Source organism: Mus caroli, chromosome 8 (genome assembly GCF_900094665.2).
Source record: "Mus caroli chromosome 8, CAROLI_EIJ_v1.1, whole genome shotgun sequence".
In the NCBI taxonomy this organism is placed as follows: domain Eukaryota; kingdom Metazoa; phylum Chordata; class Mammalia; order Rodentia; family Muridae; genus Mus; species Mus caroli.
Window position 1 is genome coordinate 31,157,415 of NC_034577.1, and position 11,043 is coordinate 31,168,457.

At 39.5% G+C, this 11,043-nt stretch overlaps 1 protein-coding gene across 2 annotated transcripts in view; it reads right to left on the reverse strand.

The window, feature by feature from the left end:
• Dlc1 (DLC1 Rho GTPase activating protein) overlaps positions 1–10,289 on the reverse strand; it is a 398,567-nt gene extending 388,278 nt beyond the window's left edge. The window contains exon 1 of one of the 2 annotated variants that reach the window (XM_029480999.1): positions 10,067–10,289. The gene's annotated coding sequence lies outside the window, so the exon portion shown is untranslated. Of the gene's footprint in view, positions 1–9,195; positions 9,351–10,066 lie in introns of those variants that run through there. The other variant, XM_021169372.2, reaches the window with a different exon arrangement.
• Between the last annotated feature and the right edge of the window lie 754 nt (positions 10,290–11,043).

Below are 11,043 nucleotides of genomic sequence, written 5' to 3' on the forward strand. Positions count from 1 at the left end.
CACTCCAGTCCTCTGAGTGCTAATTTTAAATGAGACTACCTCCTGGTACCAGTGATCAAGTTCTTAGAGCAAAGAGAATCATGGACTAACAGGAGAACAAAAGCATGAAAACTGGCTATGTTCAGAAGCATCACCATGAAGTTTTAGAACATAGGACAGAAAACCCAGATTCTTAATGCCTTCAGAGAAACAGACGATTATACTTCAGAAATTCTGAATGAAGAGGGTGTTAAGAGTTCTCAGAATTAACACTGGAGATAAGATGGCACACGGATATGTCTTTAAAATCTTGGGTAGGAATTTGTTTCTGCTCTAAAACACAGTTTTGGAATTGACCAGAGAGACAGACTGGCAAGACGAAAGCCAAGAATTCAGTGTAAATGCTCGTGCAACAGAGTTTCTACGATGGAAATTCATAGAGTGAGTTTCTGTAAGAGATATAGTTAAGAAAAACATCTTTAAAAGGAAATATTAATGTATACACTGAGAATGTATAGCGATGAGAAATAATTTAGGTGGAGGAATTATTAATAGCAAGAATTACAGAGAACATTAGAGGAACCAGTTATCAAGTCTATGAAAAACAGTTTTATCAGGAGGGAAATACAATCCATAGTACCTGTATAATGTGTATATTTTTTATATAGTGAAAACAATCAATACTGATGCAAAAAAATGGGAAATAACCATTTTTAAATCATGGGGTTTTGTGAAACCCATACTGGCACTGATATTTGGTCCAAGAACCTGTGCCTAGGTAGAACCTAATATCATTATTCTGTTAAATGGCTATAGTATTAACCTGACTTGTTACTATTTTAAAAGATTCTCAACAGTCATCAGATATGGTGTTAGTTTTCTTACATTAAATCCTAATTAAGACAGCAAACAGCAATTGGTCTTGGCTCATAGAATAAAATCTAAAGACTGTGGCGTGCTCAGGCCTAACAGGAGGACCTGTCTATATCACATTCCTTCCTGACAAGGCCAGAGGTCATCAGAGAAGAAGAGGCTATATAATTGTGGGAGGCAGAGTGGTGGACAGCTAGAAAGAAACCAAGTTGTCCAGACACAGCAGGACAGTTGGCCCTAGGAATCTCTAGCACCCGTGGCACTGTGCACACCTTTGCCAGCTCAGCCCAGACACAGGTCCACCATGGAGGGTGGAGGTGAGATAGAAGTCACATTTGTGAACAGTCCATGTTCCCTGCAGACTCACGCAAATCAAATTAGAAAAGTCAGTAGACACCTGTCTAGAAAAAGACATAATTGCACCGTAAATCAGACCTTCCAGTGCACACTGACTAATGTCAGTAAGTTACTGTTACATCACAGCGAGTTAGTGTGGAGAACGGGGATTTATTTATTTATTCATTTATTTATTTACGAAGGTATCGATGCAGAGTTAGTGTTGAGAACAGGGATTGATTTATTTATTTACAAACATAGCAACACATAAATTATCCATATTGTGACTTTTGGGATACATAGTGATAAAAAGAAGAGTAATCTTTTTTTTTTTTTCCAGGACCAAACTGAAAGAATTTAGACAAAATGTCTATGTTCATAGAGAACTTATAGCAGATATGATTCTTTTTCTTAAGTCCTTTCTGAGAATACACAAACAGCAAAAGTAATAGGACACCTCTGAATAAATTTCTAGGAGTCCCCCAAGGCAGTCAACTTCTAGGAAAAAATATTAGTGCTTTCCCCATAGATGTTCATGTCACTGAATCCAAGGTTGAGAAAGGTAGAATTGGGTTATAGGGGAGAAAATTTTCAATATAGGATGCAGGAACTTATGTCTAAATAATGTTGTGAGGCTTGTCCTTTCTTTAGCAGCAGTGCATGTCTTAATCTCTCACAGAAACATTGCCTACGTACTTTCACACATTAATAATTATTATTTTTGAAATTGCCTTGTTGGAATAAAATTCTGCCACTCCCCCCTCCTTTACCCTTTCTAGCTCCTCTCTCACATTCTACCCACGCCCCTGCAACTATCAAGTTGATGGCCTCTATTTTTTCCAATGGTATTTATTATGTGTATGTCCATAAATATATAAATACAACCTGTTGAGTCCATACTAGTTGTTGGTGTGTATATGTTTTCAAGACTGACCACTCTGCCTGAGAAAAGCAGAAGGGGATTCATCCCTGGGAGAGGATAACTGTCCTCTTCCCAGCAGTTGGAACAACGCAGAGAACCTCAATTGGACACAGTGCAGAGATCAAGAGAGCACGTGGAGCCCAGCCTCAGTAGATGCAGCTACATCACAGCTACTGCATCTGTGGCTCAGAGAGCATCACTGAAAGGGGGCTAGGCAGGCTCGAAGACTCAGAATACCAGGAAGTCTGCTGTTAAACAGTGTCTTCTAGAAATGGCTGAATAAACTATACTGAAAATATAGAATTATCAATGTATATGCTACCATAAAGGGGAGAAATTTCATGGGGTTACACCCATGTCAAAGTGTTGCAGGCAAATACATTGTGCAGAGTGTATTCATTATACTTTGTAAGCTGTTAGTAAGAAACATCAACTCTTGTTAAGATTCTTTATTGGTAAATTGCTCCATAAAGTTAAAAATAGTTTATAATATATGAAATAGCTTCCATGTCTCCATGTCTGGAGATCCTCAAAAAATTTAACTTTAGTAAATTATAAAATAAGCCACCTACGACAGGTTTAAATAGCCCATCACTGTTTCCAAGAGATGTTTGGTCATGGTTGTTAATGTTGGTATTTGGAAGGAAGATGAAGTAGGTACCCAAGTGAAAACTAGCTCTCCTATGGCAATTGATTTAATGCATACCTTGGAGCTTCTCCTAGATTTGAAAAGGCTTTTCACATCCTTTGCTCTCAGAATAGAATTACTCCAGGAACTAGGGGAATTTCAAAATTAACCCTTTCGATTGACTAAAAGTCTACTCATGGGAAAAGAACAGGTTGTTGCAAAATGGCAAGCTATTATTTTGGAAGTGCCCTGTTTTTACCTCCTGGCTCCTGAGCAGGGTCTAATTTTCTCCCAGAGAGGAGTTCAGATCTGGCAACCCTTGTCACACATCCACTTTACAGCTCGGGGCATCCAGCTTTGCAAACTCTCCTAATAGTTTTCATAAGCATACCACACGTAATTTGGGGAAATCTTGGAACATCTCATGGTCTATTACTAGCTATAAGGAAGATAGTTCCGGGAGCACGTGGCGTTCAAGAGATCCCAGCATTAACAGTCAGGAGGGACAGTATGCCTTGTGGCATACTCCAGCATTTTTTTTTAGATTTCTATGGATTTTCTTCCCTATGTAAACTTTTAGAAGCACACAGTGCCTTAGTTGATTTTTGAACTTAAACTATGAATGGAGAGGAACTTTACATGACTCCTTTCTCTAGAACAGTGGTTCTCAATCATTCTAATGCCGTGACCCTTTAATACTGCTCATGTTGTGGGGACCCCCAACCATAACTGCATGGCTGTAATTTTCCTACTGCTATGGTTTATGATGTAAATACCTGTGTTTTCTGATGGCCTTAGGCCATCCTGTGAAAAGGTCTCTCAACTCCCTGCAGGTGCGAACCACTACTCTAAAATACCTCACAATTAGTGTCTTTACTCTGAACTTGTCTCAGGTGGAAATTTTTGTGTAACAGAGAAGAACCTAAGAGTTAAGCTTTGTGTTGGAAAATTGCTCTGCCTCACCTTTAGCTAGTACACATGGGTGACACATGTTCTTGCCTCTTTATAAAAAGATATTTCTGTCCAACAAGGAACACGGGTTATAAGGCTTTATCATCATCATAGTGAGATGTGGCTTTGCTTTAAGTGGTCGCTTTATTTAGCTTGGTTATCATTTCTAGGAACTCTCTTACAGTAGAAATAGCTATTACTCAGTGTGAATAAGAGATACAGCGCCTATGGCACCATTGACACTGGTGCTTAGATCACCAGGTGACTACAGGAAACTGAACTCTTAGCTCTTTCTTAAACACAAGCACAATCTTCACTGACACCAAGAAAAAACATCCTTTGAATTTACCTCCTTCTGTCTGCTCACTATCCTGTCAGGGGCCAACACTTTAGATTTCAACTTCAGTCTTTTATGTGCAGCCTGTATAATTTCATCATAATTATCTATCTATGAATAGACATTTGAGCCATTTTTTTGTCACTGAATAGCTTTCTAGATAGTTAAGTAATATTGTGAACATTAAAACTTTTGATGATAATGATGATAATTATAAAAAAGCTTCCATTTATCAAACACAAAAAATGGACCAGATACAGAACTAAGTATCTAGCCTAATGTTAAGTATCTTTGAGTAAACAAGGATCTCTCTCTCTCCTCTGTCTGTCTGTCTGTCTGTCTCTCTGTGTGTATGTGTGTGTGTGTGTGTGTGTGTGTGTGTATGTATATGTGTGTGTGTGTTTGCATGAGTGTGCGTGTGCATGTGCGTGTGTGTGTGTGTAGGCAAGATATTTGTTAAGGCATATTTTCCCCCTGGAAATCTCAGTTGTTTCTTAAATCATTTGAATCTTGCTTTCCCTATACCTACAATGAAAAATTGACAAGAACAAAATAATGCATTAATGTAACATGATTTAAAAGAATGGAAAGTGTGCTTAATCGAAGGCACATTTCAGGCACTCACCGGATGCGCAGGGATGGAGGTGTGGGGCAAGGGAGACCAGGAGGAGATGATTTCATGAGGACCTCTCCAGCTGATATTAACTGCAGAACCAGAGCCTAGTATGAACTGGAATCACCCTTGCTGTTTCAGTATGGATGTGGTGCATCAAAATTCGAATCAGGCTGACTCAAATCGGGGAGCATCGAGTAGCAGCAATGGAATCAGTCAGAGCTCTGAATGCTTTAGGCTTTCTTCAGTATTCTGTCCTGTGTAAGCTGGGACAGCCACCAGCTCCCCTCGTGCTGCCTCACGTAAGCTTTCATTTCTAACTATTTCTGGAAGCTGGTGCTTCTGCTTCCTAGTGAATTGTAATGTCATCTTACAAGAGTGTTGTTAACCTCCGACCTCAGCTTCTGAGGGCTTCTGCCAACCACTTATTTTTCTTCCTCTTTAACAAGTATTAGTCTATCATTTTGGGATGTCCAGAGAGGAGAGTCAAAGTCCAGCTCTCACATATTAACATTCTGAAGCCCTGTTCTTTTTTTTTTTTATTTTTGTCCCCTTCGCTCCCATTCATTCCACAACGTACTGACCAACAGGTGTTGATAATTCTTGATGGGCTGGAGGTGCATTTAGATGCTGGGGATGAAAATGAACTTTCTAAGCTTGCTCTTTCATCTTCCCACTTTTCCATTTCAGTTATCTCTCTAATTTACCTGAATTGCATTGCTAAGATGCTCTGGGATTCCAATCCAATAGAACTACTTGAGAGGTGCAACCAACGGCTGCTCATTTCTACACAGTCACCTCAGCTAATGGGTGGGTTCTTATGATGAATCTCTATTGCTTCCTAGTTAGCAATCTCATTTTACATGTGCTTCCCTGTCAACGTTTTCAAGGTCGTGTATCTAAACACTTTATTCTCCATTGAATGAAATCAATTTTCTTTTACGAAGCTTTCAGGGTCTATAATTTGACTTCATTGTTTTTTGTTTATTTTTAAAAACGCTTCTTGGAAAACTAAGTCTATGCACCTCCCCAAACTCTTAAGCTAGTTGAAAACCAGAGAAGATCCATAGTAGCAAACTCCTTAACATCTCAAAGCTGATCAAGGAGAACATTTCTCTGGAGGCTTTTTTGATTTAGTTTTGGCTCCAAGAAACCCACTCTCATACAGACCTGTTTGTATTTATTGACTTTGCTTAAACAAAATCTTATGAATCAATTACATGTCAGCTATTGCCCCAAACATCCTATTAGTAAATGGTTTAAAAGTAGCTTCCATTGCAAGGCAATGGAAATTTTTTCACTTTGCAAGAAGAAACAAATAAAAACAGATGAGAGCTCAGAAATGACTGCTTTAGACCCATTATAAGCCCAGGAATCCACTTGTCAGTAAATAAGATTAAGCTCATCCCAGAAACGGGCAGTGTGGTGTATGGTATGCAAAGGTTTGAAAGGGGTTAGGGCAGCCTCCTTTCTGTTAGTAAGAACTTTCTTCAGAATGGAGACATGAACACTCTTCACTGTGCAATGCATTCCAGTGAGCATGAGCCTAGGTACCCAGTCTTTTGCAGCGCAGTGTGATGGCCATGGGAGAGAGCTTTGAGCACTATAGGTGTCAACATTAGGAATCCCCCAAATTAAAATTCAGACAGCCCCATTGCACAGTGACTCTCAATCTGTGGGTTTTGACCTCAGAATGACTGTTTCATAGCAATCGCCTATCAGATATTCTGCATGACAGTTATTTACATTACAATTCATACTTGTAGCAAAATTACAAAGCAGTAACAGGTAAGTTTATGATTGGGGGTCGCCACAACATTAAAGGGGCTGCATTAAAGGGCCACAGTATTAGGAAGGTTGAGAAGCCCTGATCTAAGGCAAGGACAACTGTTAGAAACAGAACACATTCGTCTTTTGGGGAAAATCTTTTGCCTGAAAAGCACACTACAGCATAGGAAAGGCTGTATGCTACAGAGGATCTAGCCAACTCTTTCATTTGAAGTCTCCCTGGTCAGTCCTTACATAATGCAAAAGAGGTGACTAGAGCATGTCTTCTCAACCTGTGGGGCGTGACCCCTTTGGAAGTGGGGTCATATTTTTGGAAAATTGTATGGAATAGTATGTAAAGATAGTATGCCTATCTCCAAATCTCTTTCTCTTTCGTATTAGATATTTATATTAGTAGTTATAACTGTGGCAAAATTACAGTTATGAAGTAGCAACAAATTAATTTTATGGCTGAGGGTCATCACAACATGAGAAACTCTTAAAGGGTCCCAGCATTAGGAAGGTTGAGAACCACTGTACTAGAGAATATTATTGAGACCATAGAGTATATGTGTGGATTGAAGGTGGAAAAAAATTGTAGAATGCACACACTTGCATTTTCTTATGGAGCCTCTTGGCTCTTAGAGTTGGAAATAGTGGGCAGAAATATCTAACTGAGATAATAGAGAGATTGTTGAGAGTCTTGAGGCAATTATAAGTGAGGGTCTTAAAATTACACCTGAAGGTCATTGGTAGGGTTAACGTTTTTACTGTGCCAGTTGAGTATAAGGTTATGAAAGGGGCAAGTTCCTCACTGGGTCATTTTCTTGAAAGACACGCTGGTTTTAAATGAGTTATTTAAATGAGTCATTATAGCATATAGGTTGGCTGGCTTGACATGAGAATAAGACTTAACAAAATAGTCATTAACAAAAAGAAAAAAACAACTACTTTAAAGTCTGAGATGGCCGGGCGTGGTGGCGCACGCCTTTAATCCCAGCACTCGGGAGGCAGAGGCAGGCGGATTTCTGAGTTCGAGGCCAGCCTGGTCTACAAAGTGAGTTCCAGGACAGCCAGGGCTATACAGAGAAACCCTGTCTCAAATAAATAAATAAATAAATAAATAAAGTCTGAGATGAAAGCCTGATGAATCCTTTTAAGAAATCTTAGCCATTGAGAAAATGGTGTTAATCAGCAAGGTTGATTTTCTTTTCAGAGAAGGAGAATTCTAATTTCCTTTTTGAAAGTTAGCCTCCTGTTAGGTGGACACGATGATACTTTGTTGTGCATGGTTATTGTTTGAGAGTAAGGTCTGTGGTATAAAAACCATAGCACATGAGGCAGGGGACTATGGTTCCCTTGTCATCTCGTGTCCTAGCCAGCTGTGTGACCTTGGACAGGACACTTTTGAATGTTATTCTTTAGCTTCCTCATTGATGATCCCTGACAACACCAGAGAGTGATATTTAATGCTCTTTCTTTCCCTGAAAAGAAAATTCTACTTGGTTGTTTTTGTAAAATATTTCGGACCCAGGGCCTTGCACATAGTAGGCAATTGCTGTGCCACAGGTCTGCTCTCCTAAAGCCACAGAATTTCACTTCCTACATATTAAAATCTGGTTTTCCTCATTTTTAAAGCTTAACAAAGTTTAAATTGTTAGCAACAATATCAAAGCATCAATATAAATCACTCTAGGCTAGAAATTAAAAATTCTATTAGCTAACACACCAAATGGTCATCTTGTCCTTTATAGAAGTTTGTGATTAACATCCTTATTGGTTTCTTACTGGCAAACCTGTTACCCATCCTTTACTTATTGCATTTTGTGTTTGGTTCATAGATTTGGAGATAGGCATAATATCTTTGCATACTATTCCATATAATTTTCCAAAAATACTTTCCTTCTAAATATAACATCATCTTTGTTATTGTAACTCTGGGTTATATCAGCCATTGCTACATTTATTTACTCCGGGACCATACATTTAACCATTAAGACAATTTAGAAGGTTGAAGCATGGTGACTATTTGATTTCACGATGACAGAAAATACGAATGAACGATCAGCTACATTTTCCCTTGCCTGATGTGATTGTACAGTTTTGCTGCAGTAATACGGAGCGTTCATACAACATGAGATCTGAGCGGCGAATCCAAGTTCAATGTAAACAAAACCCAATTCCGACACTTAAGTGCCCAAACTGAAATTAAATGTGCAGAGACAGAAATAACTTGTAAACTTGTATGTCATTACTTCTCTTAAAATAACAATTTATGCTGTGTGTTAGTAATAGGGTATGTGACTGAAACTAGTTGGAAATACTAAAGAATTTGATTTTCAGAGTTTTCAGTAAGACACTGATTATTGTTTGAAAGCACATTACTAAGAAAAAATGTTATAATGTTATGTCTTCTTTTTGTTGGGAAAACAGAGAGGTGGATGGAGTTCCTAAAGTTTCACAGTTCAATATGAGAAGATGCATTGGCCTCAAGATATGCTACACCTATCAGCAGCGGCGCGTTATAGATGGATTGGTCAGTAAGTTAAGAATAAAAAGAAATCCGAACAAAACATTTCTGCATGGGGAAAGAGACTCGAGCTACGTGGAACATATTTTAGAAATGACATTTTTGCTCAAAAGATTTTGACTCCCCGCTGTCTACTGTCTACACAGTTTCCCCTTCTGCTTTTCAGGGCTCAGCTCTGAAAGCAGTCAACAGCTGGCTGAAGATGGCAAGGTTTTCCAGCTCTGTCTCCTACATGACAGTCGCAGCAGCAGCCTCTTACCTGGATCAGGAGTTGCTGTTACGCCAAAGCATGATGCTATTCCAGCCAGGCTAGGAGAGGAGTCTGCCCCGGTTAGCGGTTAGTTAGCGTCTCCAAAAAATCTAAGTTCACATTGCTGGCTGAGGTCACGGCTCTATTCTGAGCAGTTCTCCTTAACGCAGTGTGTGATTCTAACAAAAAAAAAAAAAAAAAAAAAAAAAAAAAAAAAAAAAAAAAAAAAAAAAACCCTCTGCAGCTGGAGGGAGCCTCAGCTAACGCCGGATCCTGTCAAGGCGTTCCTAGTGACTTCTGTCCTCTAAATGCAGACTGATGTTTTGCGAGAGAGGGGCCTCCACCAGCAGGCCCAGATTGCCTGCAAAGTATTTCCTGCCTCCGAGAAGTTTGCATGTGAGAAAGCCTGCACGAAGCCGGAGGGGAGGGGCTGAGCAGAGCCGCCTGGGCGTTGAAGCTCTGATTTTACACAGAACCGAAGTGAGTTTGTCAATGCTCTTGAGATGATTAGCTAGCGTCAGAAAGTCCTAGAGTCCTTCCTATCCCACAGGGGCTCGTGGAAAACAAGGAAGGAAGAGAGTGCAGCTCTCCCCTCCGCACAGAGCCTTTCTACTGTGTTAAATGGAGAACACTTCTCCTAACTCTCATTTCAAAAGTTTTCTAAGACAGATGAAGTCTGAGCCTTTTAATACCGTAATTCTTCTAAAGTTTAGAACCTTAAAAAATAACTTCAAATTTTAAATCCTGGACTTGGGAAGGAAAAATCTGTAAGTAAAATTCCGAGAATCCAGGAAGCAGAGCATTTTCTTCTCTCTCTCTCATCCCCAGAATTCTGAACAGAACACAGTGGTTTGTGTTACAGCACGTGAAGCCTCCTTACCTCCAGTAAGAGATCCTCCAGTTACAGACAACCACGGCTGCAAAGGCTGGAAAGGCTGGAGAAGGCAGACTCCATCTTGATCAAGTTAGAAGTCCTGCTGACATAAAACACTTGCGATGCTTCCTCCATCATGGCCGAGTCTCTCAATCACATCTCTAAAGTGGCTAGCAGAGTGTATGCCTCCTTCCCCAGACAGCTTGTGAACTCTCATCTGTTTATCTTTTCTGCTTTTGTGCCTCCACTGCGTGACTTCCTCCTAGCTGCTTCGGCCTGGGAGCTAGGACTACCATTTGGTTTTGATTAAAACCAGACAGCCAACTCTGGAGAATTTAGGGAATAAGCTAATGGAAACTGCGAATATGGCTTTAATTAGTGCATCAATTAATAATAGATGTTAGCTTGTCTTATAATAAGATGTCACAAATGCAGAGCTCAAATCATTTCTGGAAAGAATTCATACTGAGTCTCTTTTATGACCCAGAGTTCTCCCTCAGGGAAAGTGCAAGGGTAAGACGGACAGTGGCCTTGGGACATGTAGGTTTGTGGCCAGGCCAGTGGGATAGCTTCCTTGTTTACACCAGAGAAACAGGAAACAACATCTGTCCATTTATCTTATTTGGTTGAAACTACTCAGTAATCTTTCCCTTTCATTTTAGTTACATTAAAAGAGTTCATTCTATAGCCTTGGTGACTTAACTAGTCCTTTAAAAAGTGACTAGTAATTCTATGAATCTATTGACTCTGTGTGAGGGCTGTACAATTTTAGCTTGTCAATAATATAAAGTTTAAGAATAATTCCAATATCCAAGTAAGAAATAAGTATAAAACCACATAATGAGATGCAGGAGAAATTAAGCGTGCATGTCTCAACAGCTGTCCTCTTATCTGAACTCTAAGTGGTTTTTCATTGTTTATATATATTCTCAGGTGGTCTTAATTTCTACAGATGCATGCAGGTCTTCCAGTATCCTAATGGC